This window comes from Vespula vulgaris, unplaced genomic scaffold (genome assembly GCF_905475345.1).
Source record: "Vespula vulgaris unplaced genomic scaffold, iyVesVulg1.1, whole genome shotgun sequence".
In the NCBI taxonomy this organism is placed as follows: Eukaryota; Metazoa; Arthropoda; class Insecta; order Hymenoptera; family Vespidae; genus Vespula; species Vespula vulgaris.
The window spans coordinates 51,772-61,598 of record NW_026114519.1 but is presented as its reverse complement, the minus strand read 5'-3'; the positions used below and the strand labels follow the sequence as shown (position 1 = coordinate 61,598).

General features: G+C 37.2%; 2 long non-coding RNA genes across 12 annotated transcripts; both read right to left on the bottom strand.

The window, feature by feature from the left end:
* LOC127072489 (uncharacterized) lies at positions 1–923 on the bottom strand. Its single transcript, XR_007785510.1, has 3 exons — positions 767–923; positions 323–438; positions 1–255 (listed from the first exon to the last, which is right to left on the bottom strand). It is a non-coding gene; the product is annotated as an uncharacterized LOC127072489 (long non-coding RNA).
* Positions 924–1,068: 145 nt separating this feature from the next.
* Positions 1,069–6,630, bottom strand: LOC127072486 (uncharacterized). Of its 11 annotated transcripts, none has more exons than XR_007785499.1 (8): positions 4,312–6,629; positions 3,481–4,177; positions 3,302–3,417; positions 2,982–3,200; positions 1,957–2,712; positions 1,692–1,825; positions 1,245–1,283; positions 1,156–1,171 (listed from the first exon to the last, which is right to left on the bottom strand). It is a non-coding gene; the product is annotated as an uncharacterized LOC127072486 (long non-coding RNA). The 11 variants fall into 11 exon arrangements; XR_007785503.1 differs by having other exon boundaries at positions 1,165–1,283; positions 4,312–4,983; positions 5,067–6,630; XR_007785504.1 differs by having other exon boundaries at positions 1,165–1,283; positions 4,312–4,983; positions 5,073–6,630.
* Positions 6,631–9,827: the final 3,197 nt, after the last annotated feature.

The following is a 9,827-nucleotide window of genomic DNA, read 5'->3' as shown; positions in this document are numbered from 1 at the left end:
TACCCTTTTATGGAGTTGCACACATTTAAGGAAGAATAGATTAATTCATCAGGTATCCTGTTAACGATCTCTCTAATTTCTTCTCAGAAATTCCGGAATAAATATATGACGATTTTTTTAAAGATAGATCCGTTAGATCGAACTCGATACAAATGAAATAATATCGTGGACCGTAACCCATTAAAGAAGAGAGATTTCATCGAGATATTATAATATTAAGATATTGCCAATCACGTCATATTTTGTAATATAAGGCTAAAATTATTATGATGAACTAAATGCTCTATCGTATTTAAATCTCATCGTATTTAGTATTATATACCTGAAAACTTTATTACGAATTGAAAATTCGTCTTGCTCTTTCAGTCAGTGTTTATTTACCTGGTCAAATATTGCAAATCCCATTAAAAGAGGATTAGTATTCTGCTACACGATATGCTGTAAGTAGAGATAGAGTTAATTAAAAGTAAAGTACAGGGAAGAAAATTTATAAAGATGCATATTTGAATTTTTAATAATCTATATAAATATTAATTTATGAAAATTTCGAAATTAACAATGAGAATGATTTTCAAGGCTTTTATTAACTACTTCATTATATTAAATTATATTGAATGGTCAGATTCTAATGCCAATTTTTATTTTGTACGGGGTAATAATTTGTTTTTGCTAGAGATTATATAATGTCGCTCACAGAATTCCTTATCTATATAATTTTATTACGTTTAATTACGTTTAATTACATATTATATATTTGGATTATAACCTTCTCTAAAATTTTAGATTTATTGCTTCAGTCGGTTTCAACGAGAGATTCAATTCTACTCCTATTTCTGCAATTTCTATTGGCTTATCTATTTTAATTATAAATTTTCGTATCAGTATAGCAATTATTATTGTCATTTCTAGAATAGCGAATTTTTGACCTACAAAAACAAAATCGTAAATGGATTTTGTACTTTAACTTTACGGAATACAATTTCAAATATCTATTAGAGTGTGTAATTACCTATGCAATTTCTGCAACCATAACTAAATGGAAAGAAATTCGAGGAACTATGTCTCCCCGGAAGAAACCCATCCGGATCGATAGCGACTGGGCCCAATGTTTTTCATTGCGATGGAGATTGTAGTTGAAAAGTACCTTTTTGTACACTCCAGTTTCTTGTCCCTTGATATGATTAATAATAATACTTTTAACGATAAAAGAATATAATAGTTATTACTTTTATGTATGGAGATACCCTCGACATCTTGCGTTACTTTCCGAGCGATGATAGCAACTACGGAGTAAAGAAGTAATGTTCCTTTGATCACTCTTTCCAAAAGTTTCATATCTTTAATATCGTCATGCGTTATTGGTACATGTTTCAGATCGGACGAGCCATAAATTTGATTGAGTTCCTCATATATTTCGTTCATTGTAATCAAAGATGTGAGAAAGACAAGAGGAAGGTAATATAAAAATAATTTTCGTTATATGAATAATTACAAATAATTAAGTACATGTAATATGTCCGTAGTTGAATATCAGGGAATGTAGCAAGCATTAAAAGTACAAAGCTAATGGCAGTAACTGAAGTATTGCTTCCCTGAAAAAAAAAAAAAAAAAAAAAAAACAGACACTTTTTCTCTCTAATTTTATTCAGTAAACGAAAGTTCATTGCAACTTAATGATAAATATGACGTACACTTATAGCGATCGTATTGATTTCGTCTCGAATATCTTGCTCCACATATTTTCTCCCTTCATGCAATGATTCGAATAAAAAGTCCAGGAGAAATGTTGGCTTTTCTTCTTGTAACGTAAACAAAGGTATATAACCTGTAATTAATAATAATAAATTTAAGAAATTTTAACGAATTAAACTTTTGCGAAAAAATTAATATTTTAATGAATTAATGAAAGATGAAAAATGAATAATAAAAGTCCCGCAACCGAATGAAGGTAATTACTTTTGCACTTTCCTCTTTCAATTCCCGATTGAATTTACATCTCAACATTGGTTGCTTCTCTTCTTGGATTATCTCTATGAACAAAAATTGTGTGTATGTGTGTGTCTCAAAAATGAAATACTAAATTATTTTTATGTTCAAAGAAATAAAACAATATAAAAAATGTATTGCCTAAGGCTACATTTGTTGTAATGTTATCTAGGTACCATAAACACGTCCGTAATACCATTCATTAATTTCTCATATATTTCGTAATTACTTGACTGATCGCTTCTAGTAACAACAGAAAGGTAACAACTTTCGTTATGAAATAATTATTTTTCCTTCCCTTTATAATTAGAGATAGTTTGTCCAATTGTTCGACGAATTTTTTTCGTCAGTTTTTTCATTCAGTTTTAATTAATTTCTCCTTCATGTTCCTTCTTCAAATAATTAAATTTTACGTGACATTTTGACTCGCCTTGTAGTTCACATTTTTTCTACGACGTAGAACCATTTTCTTGATACGTCAAAATTTTATGATATAATTAGCCATTTCCGTACTTTCTCCACTTACAACGTATACACATAAGTACATGGTAGGTTATTCATTTCACGCTATTGCATTCTTTTAGAAGATATTAAAAAAACATTCATTCCATTACGCTAATATAATTCCATCCATTTCTCGTCGTTTTATAAGTCGTATCAATGAGATTCTTAGGAAAAAAATCTTGTAAAGGAAAAAGTTAAAAGTCCTGGTCACGGTTCCTGAAACTTATCATATGGTCACATAAGACACCCATTGTGGTCATATCTAAAAAGAGGTTAATGAAAGAAGCCAAGAATGAAAGATCATTGTTATAATGATAAATTTTACAAAAGCAGCAAAATGTTTTCAAAGTGAATTTGACTCGGCCGATCGTATTGACGAATATTCCAGATGCGAAACCTAACGCGCTTTCATGATTGGGAACGTACTAAGGGACAAATATTTCTCTCAACACAAATCAAATACTGTGAGTTTAATTCGATTTAATACATACGTTTTATTTTTTGCTCCAGCGAAGATCACTATTTTCTTAAAGAACATTTCTGGTAATAGTGTATGTATATATTACGTTGAAAAATTATAACTTAAAAAATTATAATTTATTTATATTTGTAACATAAATAATTATATATTAATAAACGATGTATACCTGGAGCAGAGAGCGAACTACTCCCAAGAGCAGCATTTACGTATTCATAGTTCTCGAACTTTTCTATAACGCAATATTTCGACTGTCTCTTATAAAGTCTTAAGAATGAAAACTAACATGAATTTATTATAAATTGCTAGAATAAAGAAAATGATGGATCTTACCTCGATATTCGATTCGGGATCGTCCGCAATCACAAATAATTTCGTGCCTAACTAAAATATGCCACAATGAGTGAAAATTCCTACTTTCCTAGGATTTAGAATTTGGTTGAATATATCTAGAAGAAAGTTTATGAATAAAAACCGGGTAAAACGTTTAAATATGAGATATATAAATTTACCTTCAGTATCATCACACCAATAAACGAAGGAGCTTTCACAATAATAGGATATGTCTTAGATATGTTTAGGATTCCTTTCACCGTATTGTACACGCAATATAATTCATTCAATAAAAAAAATTGTATTATTCCGTAAAACACTCAACTTTACTTAACGGTAAAAGCAACTAGTGAATTTAATCAAATAAATTGAAAATTATAGAAGCCGTATAACTTTTTACACCGTCCCTACGTGCAGTCGTAATCAAGAGAAAGTGAGGAATGAAGACGAAAACAAACGTTATCGAGATATTACGGTCTTTGCAATGCACTCGATCAGAGTTTACGTCAGCAAATTTTTACTTGCTGAAAGCAAAACGTTCCTTCGTACGTACACGTTCTACGCTTGGAATCATAAGTTTCTATATACAAAGGTTGATCCGCCGTTAGATGTCGACGTTGAGATAGGTGCTCTGTCGTAGGCACGACGCCCTTGGGAGCCTCGCGATGATTGTACGACGCACGGGACAAGAAGCGTAGCCGTACTCGAGGTAGCATTTATCTTTTTCACACGTTAGGTACAGTTTAGTCATACATTCCATCATACTGCCATCGTGCGCCTTACCGAGTAAAGTATCGGACACTGTCGAAGAGAAAAGTATCGAATAGTGCGCGCGCGGTCCTCTCACATGCTCGATCGAAGGATTTTCTTCGTCCGCTGAAAAGCACCGAAGAGAATAATGTGAAGCTTAGCCGAACGTCTGATATGTATATGTATATATATATATATATATATATATATATATATATATATATATCTGCGGTGATGATAGCGATGATACATATAACTACCATCGCCGCCTCTGACTCTCGCGTCGGGAGTCCTAATCGAACGGTGAAATAATGGCGCGACATTGGATGTCCCTCAACACAAACGTCGATATAACTCTCTAATTTCAATCATGGCAGGCATAGCGAGAAACGATCGACGATGCATCCTCTTGGAAAACTCCAAATGCCTGACTGTTCCTGCAAGTGGTTCATCATCGTTGGCATCATCATCGTGCGAAAAGTGGAAATACCACGTGTGCTCTCGTATTATCAAAATAGGACGGAAACAAAACGGAAATAATAGAAAAAAATATAGCGTATACAAATATTTCTGTCGTATCTATGATTTTAAGAGCTGCATATAAATACGGGTGTGGATGGAGCAATTTAGTAGATGCTCCGTGCGCTTCCCCTCGCTCAGATCCAACATTCGTTCCGATCATTTGTTTCCTGAGGTGTTGCTGGCGGCAATTCAGACGACGTTATTGTACCTAAGTAATGATTACCTTACGAAGTAATGAGATCTTCTTCTCGGTCGCGTGTAGATATACGCGCGCAGTATTGTCATGGCAAGTCCATTTCCGTTGCGTTATATTCGAAAATATGTTTTCGATGGACATGACAATAATTCGCGAACATTCGACGACAATGAACCGTAGTGGTCGTTGTTTGTCCATTCTACTGGAGCTGCAACTGATGAGTCACCGAGTCAGTACATCCGTGAAATATTTCGACGACGACCGGATTTGAATGAAAAAGAAACGAGATTTTATTACAAATACCGCGAGTCGTCAGGAAGAGCTTTCTCGCACTATTGTCGAAAATAACCTGACGAGCGGAGGGACTGCAGTAGACGACGATTCCGGAACTTAAAGGCCAACTCGAAGAGGCGGGACTATAACTGAAGACGACTATATGAACGAAGGAAAGATATCAGGAGTAGGTGGAACGCGTAGAAGCTGCCTTAACGATGAGAAGAGATAAAGAAGACGAAAGTGAGGACAGTGGCGCGGACACCGATGAGCAAGTCCACGGCAGAACGATGAGTCTGTCGGTGGAAGTTTCCACTATCAGAGATGTAGAAGAATCAATTCGACCGATAAAGCAACGACGATAACGTTCACGACTGCTCCCGATTCGTTGTAATGCTGACTCTTCATAGTCGGACAGATTTTCAGGAGGTAATTAATTGTGAGAGGTTACTAACTAAGGGGATCGGCACGAATATTTGTTCGATTTGAAGGGTGAGTAGAGCATGGGGGCAGTTTAAGAATAATATTCCTTGAAACGGAATTTGCATCGGACTTAGACCTTTGGAACGTTACGAGATAGTTGGAGCAACGTAAGAAACTGACGAAAACTAAACTAACTAGGCGAACAACGAACAACGTGAAAATACGTTTATAGAATGCGTGTAATGGCGGATGGAATGAAAAGAGTAAAAGCTCGCTTATAAAATACATCATCGAGGGGACAGATGATAAGCCGGTGAACTAAACAAGCAATTGTTGCTCTATGGCATTACATCGATTCAAGAACATAAACGAAGGTTGGCGAAATACGAGTGCATGAACGAGGAAATGTAGGAGGAAGAAGAAGCAACTTTTCTGGATTCGCCTGTTCCAGGATCGATACAAACCGGGAGTTATTCCAACGGCGGCACCCCAGCAGCCCCTTAACTCGGCGGCTCTACCATCAAGGGCACGAAGTATTTTAAGTTTAACCGGTTTGGTCATTTCGCCAGCAAATGTCCGATGGGCGTCGCATCAGAGGAGATCTGCAGCGTTGCGCGGTAACAGCCAAGAGGAAATGTAAGAAGAACAGAACGGAATCGAAGATAATAGAATATTAAAGTTTCCGCGCTGATTGATGCGCGCGTAATACGGCGTAAATTTAATACGTTCGAGTCGCTCGATTAAAATTGTCGGTCCCAAGCTATGTAAGGTTATACGTTTCAATAGTGTAAATCTAACGTAGAAGTGCGAAACGAGCATGTACGTTAGATGAGTTACGACACAATCGCAGTAGATTTTTAGCAAAATAAAAAACGACGGATTACAAAAGTGTTGCTTTCTTCTTCTTGTATAGCGCTTATTGTTCCTTTCCTTTGTCACTGGCAAAGCATCGACTAAAATTCTCGATATCACCCGCATACTTGTACGGGAATCATTGTCTTTTGTTTCATCTTTTCTCATTTCTTTTCTTTCTTTTTTCAAATCCGGTCGCGAAGGCGCAATTTGGAGAGCGCAATTCCTTGCGTTTCTCGCACCGGCCAAGCGTCTCTCGCCAGCGATGATTGTCAATTCGCACGGAGGATCCCTTCCTAACCGTCAGATGTATATCGTACCATCTTTAGCTCCCAAGCCAAGTCCATAACCGAGCGACTGTCGACACCTACAGCGATGGGGGGCACTCGAGTCGTGCGCCTGCACACGGCGACTACCGCCGCGAACGATCTCGATCGGCGAGCTTGGCTATATAAGACCAAGTTCATACGTTTGTATCAAAGCCTTCGTTGTCTCAAGAGACGTACGCTCCGGATCGATTTCTCTTCTCAAAGGCGTTCACGCAGCGGTCCTGCGGACCGGCAATGGTTTTCTATCGAATGCGTTCAAACAAGCTTCGCATTACTCTGCTGCCCGCTTTGCAGCCAACGACAGGCACCGTTGATGTTGGCGAGCGTTGAATAATGCTTCGGCAATCGAAATTATGTCAATGTATTTTCTGTTACTCAGATTGTTTGGTAAGCGGTGTAGCTGTGACACGCGTGTTGCCTTACTCGTACGTAATTAGTTGCGTCGGCTATCTCGACATAAGGCATATATGATATAAGTAAGGCTCTTGACGCTTGCAGTACGAAATCGATGTATACCGATTGGGATTGTCCTGAACTGTGGGATCGCCAGTGATCTTTAAAAGTCTCGGTTATCGTACGGTTCCGGACGACTGCTCGATTAGATTGCTCTCCCTATCTCTATCACCGACGACGCTGGCGCGGCTACTGCAGATACGGTGATATCAAGCTGTTTGAGTGCCATCGCGTCGCGACCACAACGTCGGACTTTCTCGATCAGCGAGCTTGGCTATGTAAGACTAAGTTCATACGTTTGTATCAAAGCCTTCGTTGTCTCAAGAGACGTACGCTTCGGATCGATTTCTCTTCTCAAGGAGCTTTCAGGCGCTGCTTGGGCGGCTGCTACGGATATGGGAATCTCAATTGATTTGCGTCGCGACTACAGCATCGAACTGTCTCGATCAGCGAGCTTGGCTATATAAGACTAAGTTCATACGTTTGTATCAAAGCCTTCGTTGTCTCAAGAGACGTACGCTCCGGATCGATTTCTCTTCTCAAAGGCGTTCACGCAGCGGTCCTGCGGACCGGCAATGGTTTTCTATCGAATGCGTTCAAACAAGCTTCGCATTACTCTGCTGCCCGCTTTGCAGCCAACGACAGGAACCGTTGATGTTGACGAGCATTGAATAATGCTTCGATAATCGAAATTATGTCAATGTATTTTCTATTACTCAGATCGTGGCGTAATCAATATTTTCGTGGCACGCGTGTTGCCTTACTCGTACGTAGTTGGTTGCGTCGGCTATCTCGAGATAAGGGATATATGATATAAGTAAGGCTCTTGACGATTAGAGTACGATATCGATGTATATCAATTCCGATTGGACTGGATTGTGGGATCGCGTGATCTTTAAAAATCTCTGTTGCCTTACGGTTCCGTACGACTGCTCGATCATATCACTCTCACTATCTCTATCACCGGCGACGCTCGAGCGGCTGCAACGCGTTACCGGGATATCAAGCGATTCGAGCGCCACATCGCACCGCGACTACGATTGCGAGCTTTCTTGATCAGCGAGCTTGTCTATATACGACCATTTCGTACTCCTGTACCAAAGCCTTCGTTGTGTCATGGGACGTACGCGTCGGACGATTTCTCTTCTCAAGGAGCTTTCAGGCGGCGCTTAGACGGCTGCTACTGATACGGGTATTTCAATCGATTCGAGTGCCATCGCGTCGCCACTACAACATCGAACTTTCTCGATCAGCGAGCTTGGCTATATACGATCAAGTTCATACGTTTGTATCTTTCATTCTTGGCTTCTTTCATTAACTTCTTTTTAGATATGACCCTAATGGGTGTCTTATGTGACCATATGATAAGTTTCAGGAACCGTGACCAGGACTTTTAACTTTTCCTTTACAAGATTTTTTTTCTAAGAACCTGATTGATACGACTTATAAATCGATGAGAAATGAAATTATATTAGCGTAATAGAATGAACGCTTTTTAAATATCTTCTAAAAGAATGTAATAGCGTGAAATGAATAACCTACCATGTACTTATGTGTATACATTGTGTGTGATAAGTGGAGAAAGTACCTAAATGTCTAATTATATCATAAGATTCTGACGTATCAAGAAAATGATTCTACGTCGCAGAAAAAATGTGAACCACAGGGTGAGTCAAAATTTTACGTAAAAATTTAATTGTTTGATGAAGGAATATCAATGAAAATATAATTAAAACTGAATGAAAAATCTTTATGCATTTTGAACGAATTGTTCCATAATGTCATCGACCAACATTGATATTTCTTTCGAGGCACTTTTATTTAATCTCCTTCCTTTTAATTTCCCTTTCCTAATTTATTATTGCCTTCGCGGATAGTTCGAAAGTAATTAAAAGTCGATCGCATCAATGCAATTACATTTCGATATACTTTATAAATACTTTATATACGGACCGATAAGTATGTGATTTATATTTCTTGACCTTCTAGAACTTCTTACCCCATCAAATTTGATATTATAAGCTCTGATGGCGAGAGCAAAGTCTACACTCCATACTCTTTAAATATTTTTTCCTTTCCCCTTACATAATTACTTTCTGTTAAGATAGCAGAATTGTAGGAGTCGGTGTGCGGTGCTAACAAAGTATCTGTAAATCTCAACACGTATTATTAGAATTATAGGAGTAATTTTATTTTGATTAAATTGTTTGCATACTTTTCAATTGATTCAATTCATAATGGAGTTCATTGCTTTAATGATTGCCATTACAGCAATACTAATTGGATTATTTTGTGTAGTACAGTTAAATTTACTAGTCACCTATTTTATTGTATTTTTTTTATAACTTGTGACTGTTATTATATTTTTTCGGTGACACCATGATCGGGCATCGTTACTGCATGGACTTGTAGGTCGGAACGTGTCTTATTAAAATGAATAAAAAAACCGACGGAGAAAAATTCGCCTAAAGATATGATTAAATATCTTGTAGGTCGGAACGTGTCTTATTAAAATGAATAAAAAAACCGACGGAGAAAAATTCGCCTAAAGATATGATTAAATATCTGTATGTTTAAAGAAAAATATAAATAAATATTTTCTTACGATAAATGCTATCTTTCGTTGTTGCTAGAAGTTTCTTTAATATTTTCCAACGACGAACAGAATAATAACCAAAGATGTAATTAACTGAGATTGTTTTCGAACGATTTTAACTCGTTATTAATT